Source organism: Macaca fascicularis, chromosome 6 (genome assembly GCF_037993035.2).
Source record: "Macaca fascicularis isolate 582-1 chromosome 6, T2T-MFA8v1.1".
Classification (NCBI taxonomy): domain Eukaryota; kingdom Metazoa; phylum Chordata; class Mammalia; order Primates; family Cercopithecidae; genus Macaca; species Macaca fascicularis.
The window spans coordinates 19,782,934-19,796,153 of NC_088380.1; positions in this window are offsets into that span (position 1 = coordinate 19,782,934).

Sequence of the window (13,220 nt, forward strand, 5' to 3'; positions counted from 1 at the left end):
GTTTGTCTCCTCAGAAAGGGTACCTGCCTCAGCAAAATCCATCAGCAATACGAAAAGACTCTCCTCCTCAGCCCACAAGTGGCTAAGCTCTATCACCAGGGTGATAACAGGGATCTATGTCTCTGTTTATAGGAAGAAACTGTTATAGAAAAGGGGTCCCTATCCAGACCTCAGGAGACAGTTCTTGAATCTTGCGCAAGAAAGATTTCCAGGCAATTCCATAAAGTGAAAGCAAGTTTATTAAGAAAGTAAAGAAATAAATGAGTGGCCACTCCATAGGCAGAGCAGTACAGAAGGTTGCTGGTTGCCCATTTTTGTGGTTATTTCTTGATTACATGCTAAACAAGGTGTAGATTATTCATGAGTTTTCTGGCACAGGAGGTGGTAATTCCAGGAACTGAGGGTTCCTACACTTTTTAGACTGCATAGGGTAACTTCCTGGCGTTGACATGCTATCTGTAAACTGTCAGGGCTCTGGTGGGAGTATCTTTTAGCATGCGAATACCTTGTAACTAGCATATAATGCGCAGTGAGGATGACTAGAGGTCACTCTTGTTGCCATCTTGGGTTTCGTAGATTTGGGCCGACTTCTTTATTGCAACCTGTTTTATCAGCAAGCCCTTTATGACCTGTGTCTTGTGCCAACCTCCTATCTCATCCTGTGAGTCAGAATGCCTAACTCACTGGGGATGCAGCCCAGCAGGTCTCAGCTTTATGTGACCCAGCCCCTATTCAAGATGGAGTCTCTCTGGTTCAAATGCCTCTGACAAAACCATCCCCTCTTATTTCTAGCCTAGTAATTCAGATGTTAATGTTACATAAACATTAAATTTTCTTTTGTTTTCAATGTAAAATTCTTTTGAGATTTCATGATACTTAGTCAATTTATATTCCACCACTAATACTGATTTTTAGCAATTCCTATGAAATGAACATAAATCTTAGAAACAAGATATGATTCTTTTTTTTTTTTCTGCTTTCATGGCTTGGTTTTCAGTGAGTAAAATGAAGTAGATCCGAGAGTGTCTCTGGATAAAATGGAGCAATAAAGCTGTTAATCATGTTTGTGGCAAACAGAAATGCAAAGCCTCTAAAATGATTGGAAGTTTTACATCTGAATGAGCATAAAGATGAAGTAGATAGAGGTGCATAAAATATTCCAGGGGCTTTTTACTATTATCTTCATTAGAGTTCCAGGTTAATGCATGCTTTATTGCCCAGAAATTCATTTCATTTGCATTTTAACTGGGTTTTAGTCAAGTTAATCCTTTTTCTTCCCTTGCTAAGAAACTATTTCGCTACTACAGCAAAATGCTGAACGGAGAGACAGAAATTGAAAGTCTACTTATACTAAAATGTAAATTTGTCATAGTTTACTAAAGACAAGAGATCACTATACCAAGTTCACTAGATCGTATTATTTTTGACACCAAAAATTGTCTTGTGTATTAAAGAGTAAGCTCTATTAGATGACAAGGAATTTGATTCATTTGTGCTAAAGATTTAATATCAAGGAAGATTCACTAAAAATCAACATCTCATTTTTACAAGAGTGAAAGTGATAAAGCAAACACATATTTAGAAATATCTAATTAATTTTCACAACAAATTCTAACATCTAATACCATGCATCATTTAAACACTGTCAATAAAAGAGCAATTTAAGTTATATTTTCAAAATGCATTTGGTTCAGTAGTATATTGGCTTAATAAAAAGACAAAATATTTTTTAATTGAAAAAAGTAGGTTCATGGCCTAAATTTTAATAATTTTAAGTTCGCATGGAAATAAAATAGTTGTGTTTATGAGATAGCTTGTTAAAAAACAAACTGCTGATAGCTCCTTATTAAAGTGGCCCCTTCAGGTAAACAGACATCTTAGAAAATCCCAAAGGAAAAAATGAGAATAAAAACAGGCCGATAACATGGGGACAATAGACTATAGGAAGCTTTCTTTGTTATTTATTTTGAAATACTTAAAATATATATTTGTAAGATAAAAGATAATATTTAAGCATCCCCATACTATGTTTATTAGGATCTCTAAACTTTCTTTTAATATTATTTTAAAATCTGTGCTATTTCTTAAGTAGATATAAAAAAATTGTTTCTCCCTCACTAAAACTTGAGAGATAAGCTGTTCTTACCTTAAACCATCATTTCAAGTTTAGGATGGCTTTCTGTGATGTTTATGGACAGCAGATGGTCTGCTGGAAGGGTGTTGTTTTTAATTACTATCTTCTTTTAAAAGGCATGTGCGCTGTCAATGATTTCAACTGTTTACCAATAAAAGTATTGCAGGTGCGGTGGCCCACGCCTGTAATCCCGGCACTTTGGGAGGCCTACTCAGGTGGATCACTTGAGACCAGGAGTTCAAGACCAGCCTGGCCAACATACTGTACCTAAAAACACAAAAATAAATGGGGCATACTGTCATATGCCTGTAGTCCCAGCTACTCAGGAGTCTGAGGCAGGAGGATCACTTGAACCCAGGAAGTGGAGGTTACAGTGAGTTGAGATTGTGCCATTGCACTCCAGCCTGGGAGATGGAGTGACAGTCTATCTCAAAAAGAAAAAATAATGTTAACAATAATAAAGGTATATAGGAGAGAGAGTAGGAGAAACCCTACATTGTTTCAAACCTATAGTTTCCCTAAGGAAACTGAGGAAAAAATGATTTGAAATGATTAATAGAAGCTAAGCAGAAAGCTGTTTCTTCACTCTGATGATTAATACTAGATACAAAGTCCAGGATTTTAAATGAAAACAAAACAATCCATGGAGACTTTGATGATCTTTATGACACAATTGGCTTTCAATACATTCCTGGTCAATAGCGTGGACCTGGGAGGCGGAGCTTGCAGTGAGCTGAGATCCGGCCACTGCACTCCAGCCTGGGAGACAGAGCGAGACTCCGTCTCAAAAAAAAAAAAAAAAAAAAAAAAAAAGATTAAACAGAGTTCTTATTCTCAAGTCTAACTCTGTTTCTACTGAAGTTGATGGAAACATCTATTTACTTGAATCAAAGTATCTCCAACTTAATTTATAAAAAGTGATGCTCCATAAGTTAGTCATGGAATTTGTAAAGACATTCATCTCCTTGTACATTATAAAGCTAATTATTATAATATTTTGCTTGAAAAAAATAAAATTCTGATAAAAAATAGAAGTATATTATTCTTACTTTAAGTTGATTGCATTTTAAAGTGTTTTTATCTGTGTATCTACCAGATTAACACTTTACATGAATTTTTTTCTTTTTTTTTTTTTTGACAGGCTCTTACTGTGTTGCCCAGGCCAGAGTGCTGTGACATGATCTCAGCTCACTGCAGTCTCAACCAACTGGGCTCAGGTGATTCTCCCACCTCAGCCTATAAGCTAGCTGGGACTACAGACATGCACAAAAACCACATGATTATCTCCATAGATGCAGAAAAGGCCTCCAAAAAAATTCAACATCCTTTCATGTTAAAAACTCTCAAAAACTAGGTATTGATGGAACTTATCTCAAATAATAAGAACTATTCATGACAAACACTCAGCTAATATCATAGTGAATGGACAAAAGCTGGAAGCATTCCCTTTGAAAACTGGTACAAGACAAACCCGCCCTCTCTTACCACTCCTATTCAACATAGTATTGGAATTTCTGGCCAGGGCAATCAGGCAAGAGAAAGAAATAAGGGGTATTCAAATAGGAAGAGAGAAAGTCAAGTTGTCTCTGTTTGCAGACGACATAATTTTATATTTAGAAAACCACATCATCTCAGCCCAAAAACTTCCTGAACTGATAAGAAACTTCAGCAAAGTCTATGGATACAAAATCAATGTGCAAAAATCACGAGCATTCTTTTACACCAACAATAGGGAAGCAGAGAGCCAGATCATGAATGAACTCCCATTCACAATCACTACAAGATAATCAAATACCTACGAAATACAGCTAACAAGGGATGTGAAAGGCCTCTTCAAGGAGAACCACAAACCACTTATGAAGGAAATCAGAGAGGATACAAACAAATGGGAAAAAAAAAAAATCCATCCTCATGAATAGGAAGAATCAGTATAATGAAAATGGCCATACTGCCCAAAGTAATTTATAGATTCAATGCTATTCCCATCAAACTACCATTGACATTCTTCACAGAATTAGAACAATCTATTTTAAATTTCATATGGAATCAAAGAAGACCCCATATAGCCAAGACAATCCTAAGCAAAAAGAGCAAAGCTTGAGGCATCACACTATGCAAATTCAAACTGTACTACAAGGCTACAGTAACCAAAACAGCATGGTACTGGTGCTAAAACAGGCATATAGACCAGTGGAGCAGAACAGAGACCTCAGAAATAACACCACACATCTACAACCATTGGATCTTCAACAAACCTGACAAAAACAAGCAACAGGGTAAGGATCTTCTATTCATTAAATGGTTCTGGGAAAACTGGATAGACATATGCAGAAAACTGAAACTGGACCCCTTACTTACACCTTATAAAAAATTAACTCAAGATGGATTAAAGACTTAAATGTAAATCCCAAAACCATAAAAACCCTAGAAGAAAACCTAGGTAATACCATTCAAGATATAGGCATGGGCAAAGACTTCATGACAAATGCCAAAAGAAATTGCAACCAAAGCCAAAATTGATAAATGGGATCTAATTAAAGTGTTTCTGCACAGCAAAAGAAACTAGCATCAGAGTGAACAGGCAGCCTACGAAATGGGAGAACATTTTTGCAATCCACCCTTCTGACAAAGGTCTGATATCCAGAATTTACAAGGAACTTAAACATATTTACAAGAGAAAACAACTCCATCAAAAAGTGGGCAAAGGATATGAACAAATACTTCTCAAAAGAAGACATTTACATGCCCAAAAAACATATGAAAAAAGCTCAACATCACTGAACATCAGAGAAACGCAAATCAAAACCACAGTGAAATACCATATCATGTCAGGCAGAATGACGATGATTAAAAAGCTAGGAAACAATAGATGCTGGTGAGGCTGTGGAGAAATAGGTATGCTTTTATACTGTTGGTGGGAATGTAAATTAGTTCAACCATTGTAGAAGACAGTATGGCAAATTCCTCAAAGATCTAGAACCAGAAATACCATTTGACCCGATAATCCCATTACTGGTTATATACCCAAAGGATATAAATTGTTCTACTATAAATACACATGCATAAGTATGTTTACTGAAGCACTATTTACAATAGCAAAGACATGGAATCAACCCATTGCCCATCAGTGATAGACTGGATTAAAAAAAAATGTGGTATATTTAAATCATGGAATACTATGCAGCCATAAAAAGGAATGAGATCATGTCCTTTGCAGGGACATGGATGAAGCTGGAAGTCACCATCCTCAGCAAACTAACAGAGGAACAGAAAACCAAACACTGCATGTTCTCAGTCATAAGTGGGAGTTGGACAATGAGAACACATGGACACTGGGAGGGGAACAACATACACCAGGGCTTGTTGGGGGATGGGAGGTGAGGGGAGAGAAGGTAGAGGATGGGTCAATAGGTACAGTAAACCACCAGGGCACACGTATGCCTATGTAACAAACCTGCATGTTCTGCACATGTATCCCATTTTTTGTTTTTTTTTTAGAAGAAATAAAGAAAAAAAATCAGGCAAAATATAATTCAAATTAAGTTTTAAAAAACATTATTACAAAAATGAATCATTATTACAATATCAGAAAGAACAATTAAATAATCTTCTAAAATTAAAGCATCAATATCAGTTTCTCAAGGAGAAGGCCTTAAAACCAAATTTGAAAGAAATATTTCCAACTATTTTGGAAAAGGGTGAGCCTAGTAAGAATTCAGTGAAAATTCAGCGTTAAGGTGAGTTTGTCCTTATAACTGAGAAAAATAACCCATGAATTGCAAAATGGGTCAAATTATTCTATATCTTACTTCTGGATAAAAAAAGTAAAATAAATAACTGGTATGTCAGAGATGCTGCCCACACATTTTAAAACGTGTAATTTTTTTAAAATCTAAATTTCTGTTGTATATTTTTTCTCTTTCTATATTAACATTTTCCTAACTAAACATTTGATATAACAATTTATCAGGCTAGGCAGTGTGGCTCACTCCTGTAATCTTAGCACTTTGGGAGGCCGAAGCGGGTAGATCACTTGAAGTCAGGAGTTCGAGACCAGCCTGGCCAACATGGCGAGGCCCTATCTCTACTAAAACTACAAAAATAAGCTGGGCGTGTTGGCATGTACCTGTAGTCCCAGCTACTCAGGGGGCTGAGGCAGGAGAATCACTGGAACCTGGTAGGTGGAGGGTGTATTGAGCCGAGATTGCACCACTGCACTCCAGCCTGGGTGACAGAGTGAGACTGTGTTTCAAAATAAGTAAATAAATAAATAAATAAATAAATAAATAATCTTTGTGATTTAGGAGCATTTTAATATTAACTTTATAGCCAAATACACACAAAATGGAAGAAATTAAAATGACTGCCTGAATTTTCTCTGGGAAAACAAAAAAAAATCTCTTCAACAAAAATATAAATAAATCTTCCAACAAAATCAAGAAAAATAAAGTTGACATGGGTGGAGCAAGATAGCTGAATGGAGGGGCCTGACATTCCTACCCCCATATAAAGGATCAAAACAACAATTAAACCAACACATTTGAACTGGAGTGTTTGAGAGAGAGTGATGGAGTACAGTGTCAGAATGATAAAATGCGTAGAGGAAGGAGAACTTTAGGGAGGGTCTGAAGAATAAAAGGAAACAGCCTGCCTCTGCCACATCTTCTTCCCAGCCAGATTCAACTCAGGGAAAGAAGGTACTTTCCCCAGGAGAGAAAAGGTAGGCAGGAGGCTCCCAGCAGCCCCGGCAACATTGCAAACACCTGCAGTCTTTGCTAATGGAGAATCCTGTAGTCCCCACAGGCACTGAGCTTAGTTTTGGGAGCTGCCTTGTACCCACACCACTGCACTGCACTAGATGAGAAGCCCACAGTGTGCCCTGCTCCTCACTCCATGACCCAAGCTGAATCTGTATGGTGTCATCTTGACACTGGAGTCACAGCTAAAGTGCATCCTGCTTCAGGAGCCAGTAGCCACTACATCTTTCCATTCCTGAGTCCATGCTACCATGATGCCACATTCACACATCATAGTGCACTCACTGAGCTGCCACAGCTTCCTATACCTAGAGAACAAGCTGTCTAGGAGGTGCTATGCCTTCCATATCCTATAAACTGCAGACCCTAGCCTCTTGGATCATAGGTCCAGCAACCTGACACTGGAGTCCCCGTGGACCCCGCCCCCAAGAACAAGCAGTCCTGCCCAGAGAAGTTGTATCCAGAATGGGTGCGTGCTCACCAGCCAGATATATCGCCCCTAAACCATTACACTTATTTGATCATTACACAATGTATACACATATGGGAATACAACAACGCACTTTATACATATATACAATTGTTTCAATTAAAATTTTACAAAGGACAAATATGTGCTTTGGATTATTTAAATAAATTTAACATTTATATTATAGTCACGAAAAAAAAAATAAAAACTAACATTTAGAACAAAGATTATTTTTTCCCATAAGAAATCTCATGGAATCTAAATAGCACCTCAAATTCTTGATATGAGATACTATAAAGGTATTCAATATAAGAATAGAAGTTTCTTATTATATGTTCCTTAATGGGATAAAACATATCAATTATCTTTCTATTTTATGTTCAGAGAGAGTGAGGGACCAGTGATGCTGGTCAGGAAATCTGAAACATGGTTAGCAATTTTGCATGGGTATCCTCATTGACAATATCCTTATTGCCAATAAGACCCATCACAAAGGGCATTCTTTATAAAGGGCAATATTTATGATGGAACATCCAGAACAAATGATAATGATGACACAATTCACAGTTAACGCCTAAAACTGAGAATTTGCAAGGCTGCTGATTGTTAGCAGCTTTTACAACGCTTTTGTGATGGGGGTGGTGTAAGAATACTATACTGCAGAGTGAAAGGACAGTTGCTTCACACAAGTTCTAAATTTAGTTTGTCATGGCCTCCTTATTATATGCCTGATTCTGCTCCATTCCTATAGAACACATGGTGGGAAACACAGTATAGAAATATGGGTTCTGAAGAAAATAAACATAAGATGCTTTGACATCTAGATAGTATATAATGCAATCTTATATGATTGTATGATTTTTTAATATAAATAAGATAATCTTTAAACTTAGTGTCTAAGAATTCAATGCATATGTAAAATTACCTAAATTCCAGTCATTGAGTAGTACAGTCCCTGGCAGGATTGATTCAACATTTTACTATCATATGAAATAAAATACGAAATCATGACAGCCAAAAAGAACCCCAATAGTTTAAACAGAATCATTTTCTTATTGCCAATAAGACCTCATTTAGAAAATTACCTCAGTTTCCCATCTATTAGTGTAGCATATACTTCTAGTACTCAATTTCCTGTGCACCTGGGAAGACCACATTTCTCAGCCCTTTTGGACTCTTGGAGTTAGTGGAACATACGTCCAGTATTCACCATCGGCTGGTAAGCAGAAGTGATTTGTGCTATTTGTAGTGCAAGATATTTAATAGAAAAGTGTGAATTATCTATGCTGTCTATTCCTCATTAGTGGTGTCCAAGAATACATATTTGAGTTGGGGAAGAACAAGGTAGAAGCAGCTGAACCATGGAGGCATACATGGGAAGCGCCTGCCTAGAATGCTGCCAAACTCAGAAGTACCCATTTGCTGAATTGAGACACTGATATATCTTTTTGCAATATAACCTAGTCTACTTTGGTTAATCAAATGGATCCATTCCAAAAGATTTATTACAGTCTCACAATTTGTCTTGCACACTCTTGGGCCTCCATTGTGTTGAGATTTAATATACTGCAACAAGTATTAATTTTGTTACTAAAATGATATTGTGCAAAGCATAACCATCGCAAAGGTCATTCTTTAAAGGACAATGTTTATGATGGAACATCCAGAACAAATTACAGTGATGACACAACGTTGTTTTCAGGTCTGTTGCCATCCCAGTACTTACTCAGCTATAATGTCTTCCAAAACCTTGAAGAGCATATCCTTCTCCATTCTTGTATCTATTACAATGGTTTCTGATCATTAATCATGAAAAACATCTATGATCGCAGCAGACTAATATGATGATTTTAGTGATCCGAAGTATAAAAATGCCATGGAATGTTCAATACATAAACTGTCTAAAGGATCTGTCTGTTAGAGCTTTTGAATCCATCAGTCTCTTCTCTGTGTTATTTGCTCAGCTCTTGAAATACCGTCAGCCATTACTTGTAGCACGTCTGCCTGCATAGTCAGGAGCACTTCCATTCGTCGCCCTCATTTTTCAGTCTGTAAGGCACGGGGACCCTGATTTTTAGCCATTAGTATAAAAGCACACAAATCCGACTTGACAGTAACAAGTATGCCTCCAGTGAGGCTATTTTGTCTCTGAAAAATCAATAAGTTTGATATATAATTTAACAGACTAAATTGTGGAAATATTTGGTGGTGAGAGCATTTTCAAATTTCCTGTGTAATATATGCAGAGATTCTGCACAAGCAGAGCTGTCATTGAAGAAATGTGCTTCTTTTACAGGAAAATTAAGAAAAAGTTGGACTGAAACATTATTGCTATGTTTTGAGTTTTTGAAGAATGAATGCCCCTTTAAAAAAAAGACTCAAGAGAAAGAAAAAGAGTTTTAGAAAAAAAAAAATATCATCATTTGTCCTCAGCTGTGGGAAAATAAAACCAAAAGATAATCAGATGAGCGCTGTAACCAGATTTGGGGCCACCTCATGAGCCCTTAACCAGAGTTTTCAAGATAAAACATGAGGCTCATCTCAACTAGTTAAGTGTTCCTTGCCCATTTGGCATGGAAACAATCCTTGCTTTCAAAACAGAAATTTCCATCCTTAGAATAAAAAGCACATTTTTGGCCGGGCACGGTGGCTCACGCCTGTAATCCCAGCACTTTGGGAGGCCGAGGCAGGCGGATCACGAGATCACGAAATCGAGACCATCCTGGCTCACATGGTGAAACCCCGTCTCTACTAAAAATACAAAAAATTAGCTGGGCGTGGTGGCAGTGCCTGTAGTCCCAGCTACTCGGGAGGCTGAGGCAGGAGAATGGCGTGAACCCGGGAGGCGGAGTTTGCAGTGAGCCCAGATGGCGCCACTGCACTCCAGCCTGGGCGACAGAGCGAGACTCCGTCTCTAAATAAATAAATAAATAAATAAAGCACTTTAAAAAAAAATTCTCCCAATAGGAAGGAGAATAAAGAAATGTTGTAACTCTGTGACATTGCTGTAAACTTAGCAGCCAGCACTGCTCCCTGAAGATGGGAAGGAAGTCAAAGAAATGCAAATATGGGCTACTAGCATGAACCTATTTGTAGGCAAGTTCTTATCTTGTGATTCAATTGATGATATGAGACAATCAATCATCGCTGGGCAAAGCAAACATCGTGTTCTAAATAGGGTACTGTTGCGATTATTCATGTGTTAGGATGTGGTTCTTCTGTTTAGGATAAACCATCTAACTACTGGGTAGGAGTTTGGGAAACAGTCTGGTTTCAAAAGAATGTTCTGGCAAAGATCAGACAGGGTACCAAAAATGGTTGAACTGAAGTGGATGGTTTGAATTTTCACAGAAAGTGAATGAGTTAGAAAATTAAGCAAAACTTTGATAAGAAGGTAGATATAAAACCTTAATCTAACAACATTGGATATATAGATAGATCTTTGAAATCACGACTTAAATCCAAACATTCCACAATTGTAGACAAAACTTAATGTATTCCTCAGAATTCATTCAATATTAATTTTGGGTAGGTGAGTACTGAGTGTGTAATGAAAAGACCTTAATACTTGGAAGCATCAATGAATCAATGAATCAGTCCAACAAGGTTTTAAAATAATCTAGGTCATAGAAACTAACGTGTGAAGTAGACATGACTATTTAAGCAAAGCACATCTCAGAACCTTGGGTAACATGACATTTCTAACTAAAATATACTAGAGAAGCTCTGGGTTTTAAAAAATAGCACAATGGAATTCATGTACATTTTCTCAACTTCAAAACTATGCCAGAAAACTAGTGAGAGAAACCCACAGAGCTAGACTTATGCCATGACTCAGCTTCCATTGTATTCATGGCTTGATTATTAATAGTTTTTTTAATATCATGGTTTATTCTAAAATAGATTTTAAGGTGACTTGTTAAAACATATACAAGAAAATGGCTTATCTTAAATCTAGGAGCAGATAACGGTTAGAACATATCAGCCTACAAAATTTTAGGTATACATCTAGGCACATTCAGTAGGTGAATGTTTTGTATCTTAGCTCTAGGCTTTCTGGCAAGCATTTCAGAAATTTTATAATTCATGTAATTCACCATGTTCATAAGATGAAAATAAAACTATCTGCCCTGTGGCATTATACTTTTTAAAACTAAGAGTCAGGAGGAATTTCTTACAAGCGTCTTCAAGCAGACATGAATAATGTAAGAAAAATTGTGCTCAAAAGACTTGATAAGAAATGGGTTGATGAATATTAAATTTGAGGTGTCTTTATTCTGTAGAGAACCATTGTTAATAATAATAAGTGATAAAATTCAAACAGAATTGGTATGGCCTCAAACAAATACAGTGCATTTGATTCTGTCCTATCCTCTCTTTCTCACCTGAAGATCTGACATTAGTTCTTAGGGATGATTACAAGGTGAAAGATGAAATTTTCCTATTGCTCTTGGTTGAGCCCCAAACAATGGTTCCTCTGATTGAAAATCCTCAGTTTTATTGACAGTTAAAATATATGTAACTTGAAATCTTTAAAGAACAATGACAAATGCTAACCTTTGTTGGCATTGTTTTGTATTACAAAATCATAAAGAGCGTTTGGGAAATTATGCAAGTTGCATGGTTTTAAAGCTATTGCAATGCTTGGAGAATTATTTATAAAAATATATTTAAAAATTTCGTTTTTCAAAGTTAAAAGAATCTTAGGCATGTGTATACATCGCTGTGGCCCACCGTGTGTCCTTTCAAATAGAAATCTGGTTTACACAAGTCAACACCATGAAATCAATAAATACCAACTAGCCTTTGCCTCCTCTATTTCCCCAGGAATCCATGAGGCCACAACTTTTGCAAAGACTACATCTGACTCTTCTAATGGTGACTGTTTCACAGGATTCTCTCTTAGCATATCTCTCTTAAAATATATAAAAGAAAATTGATTATCTTAAATCTAAAAGCAGAAGATGGGCAAATAAGGGTTAGGACAGATCAGGCTACAAAATGTTATGTATAGATGTAGGCACATTCAGTAGGTCAATGCTTTGTGTCTTAGCTCTACGTAAGCTAAGCTCTAGATAACCTATCAATGATACCTTTAACACTAGCTAAGAATCTTCTTAACTATTGATACCCCTAACACTACTTAAGGGTATTGTTGATTCCACAGACTTTTTGTAAAATTGACTTCAACATTTACTGAAGTTTCCCTAGCAATCACTGGAAATTCATTTTTTCTTAGAAAGAAAAACAAAAGGAAGAAAGATCAAGAAGGAAAGAAAGAGAAAGAAAGAAAGAAAGAAAGAAAGAAAGAAAGAAAGAAAGAAAGAAAGAAAGAAAGAAAGAAAGAAAGAAAGAAAGAAAAGAAAGGAAGGAAGGGACAAAAAGAGTCAATTTCAAAGAGTGACTGCTAAGCATTATGCTCAAGTAGATCATGAAGTCCCTTACATCTCACCTGGGTCATCTATCTTCTTTTATATTATTGCAAGAGATGGAACATTAAAAACTTGCCAAGTTGAGAGGCCTCTATTCAAAAATTGTTCCAGGCTTTTGTGTAATGTGAGGCTAGGGAATAGAATTGACCTGTCTCAATGAACATATAAATCCCAAACTGGGTATTCTAAATGCTAACTGTATCTACTCAAAGTCTGGATGTAAAAACATTACTAACTTCTCAGTAGAAAAGTCATGAAATTATAAGAAAAATACTCTGTTTCACTCCCCACACCAAAGTTGGGTTGGCTCCAAGGTTATGCAATTTGAGTGGCCCATTTCAATTTAAAAAACTATAAAATAAATCATGAAAGTGACTATATATTAGTATAAGAAAATAAATTATAATGCATCATAAACTCACAAATCA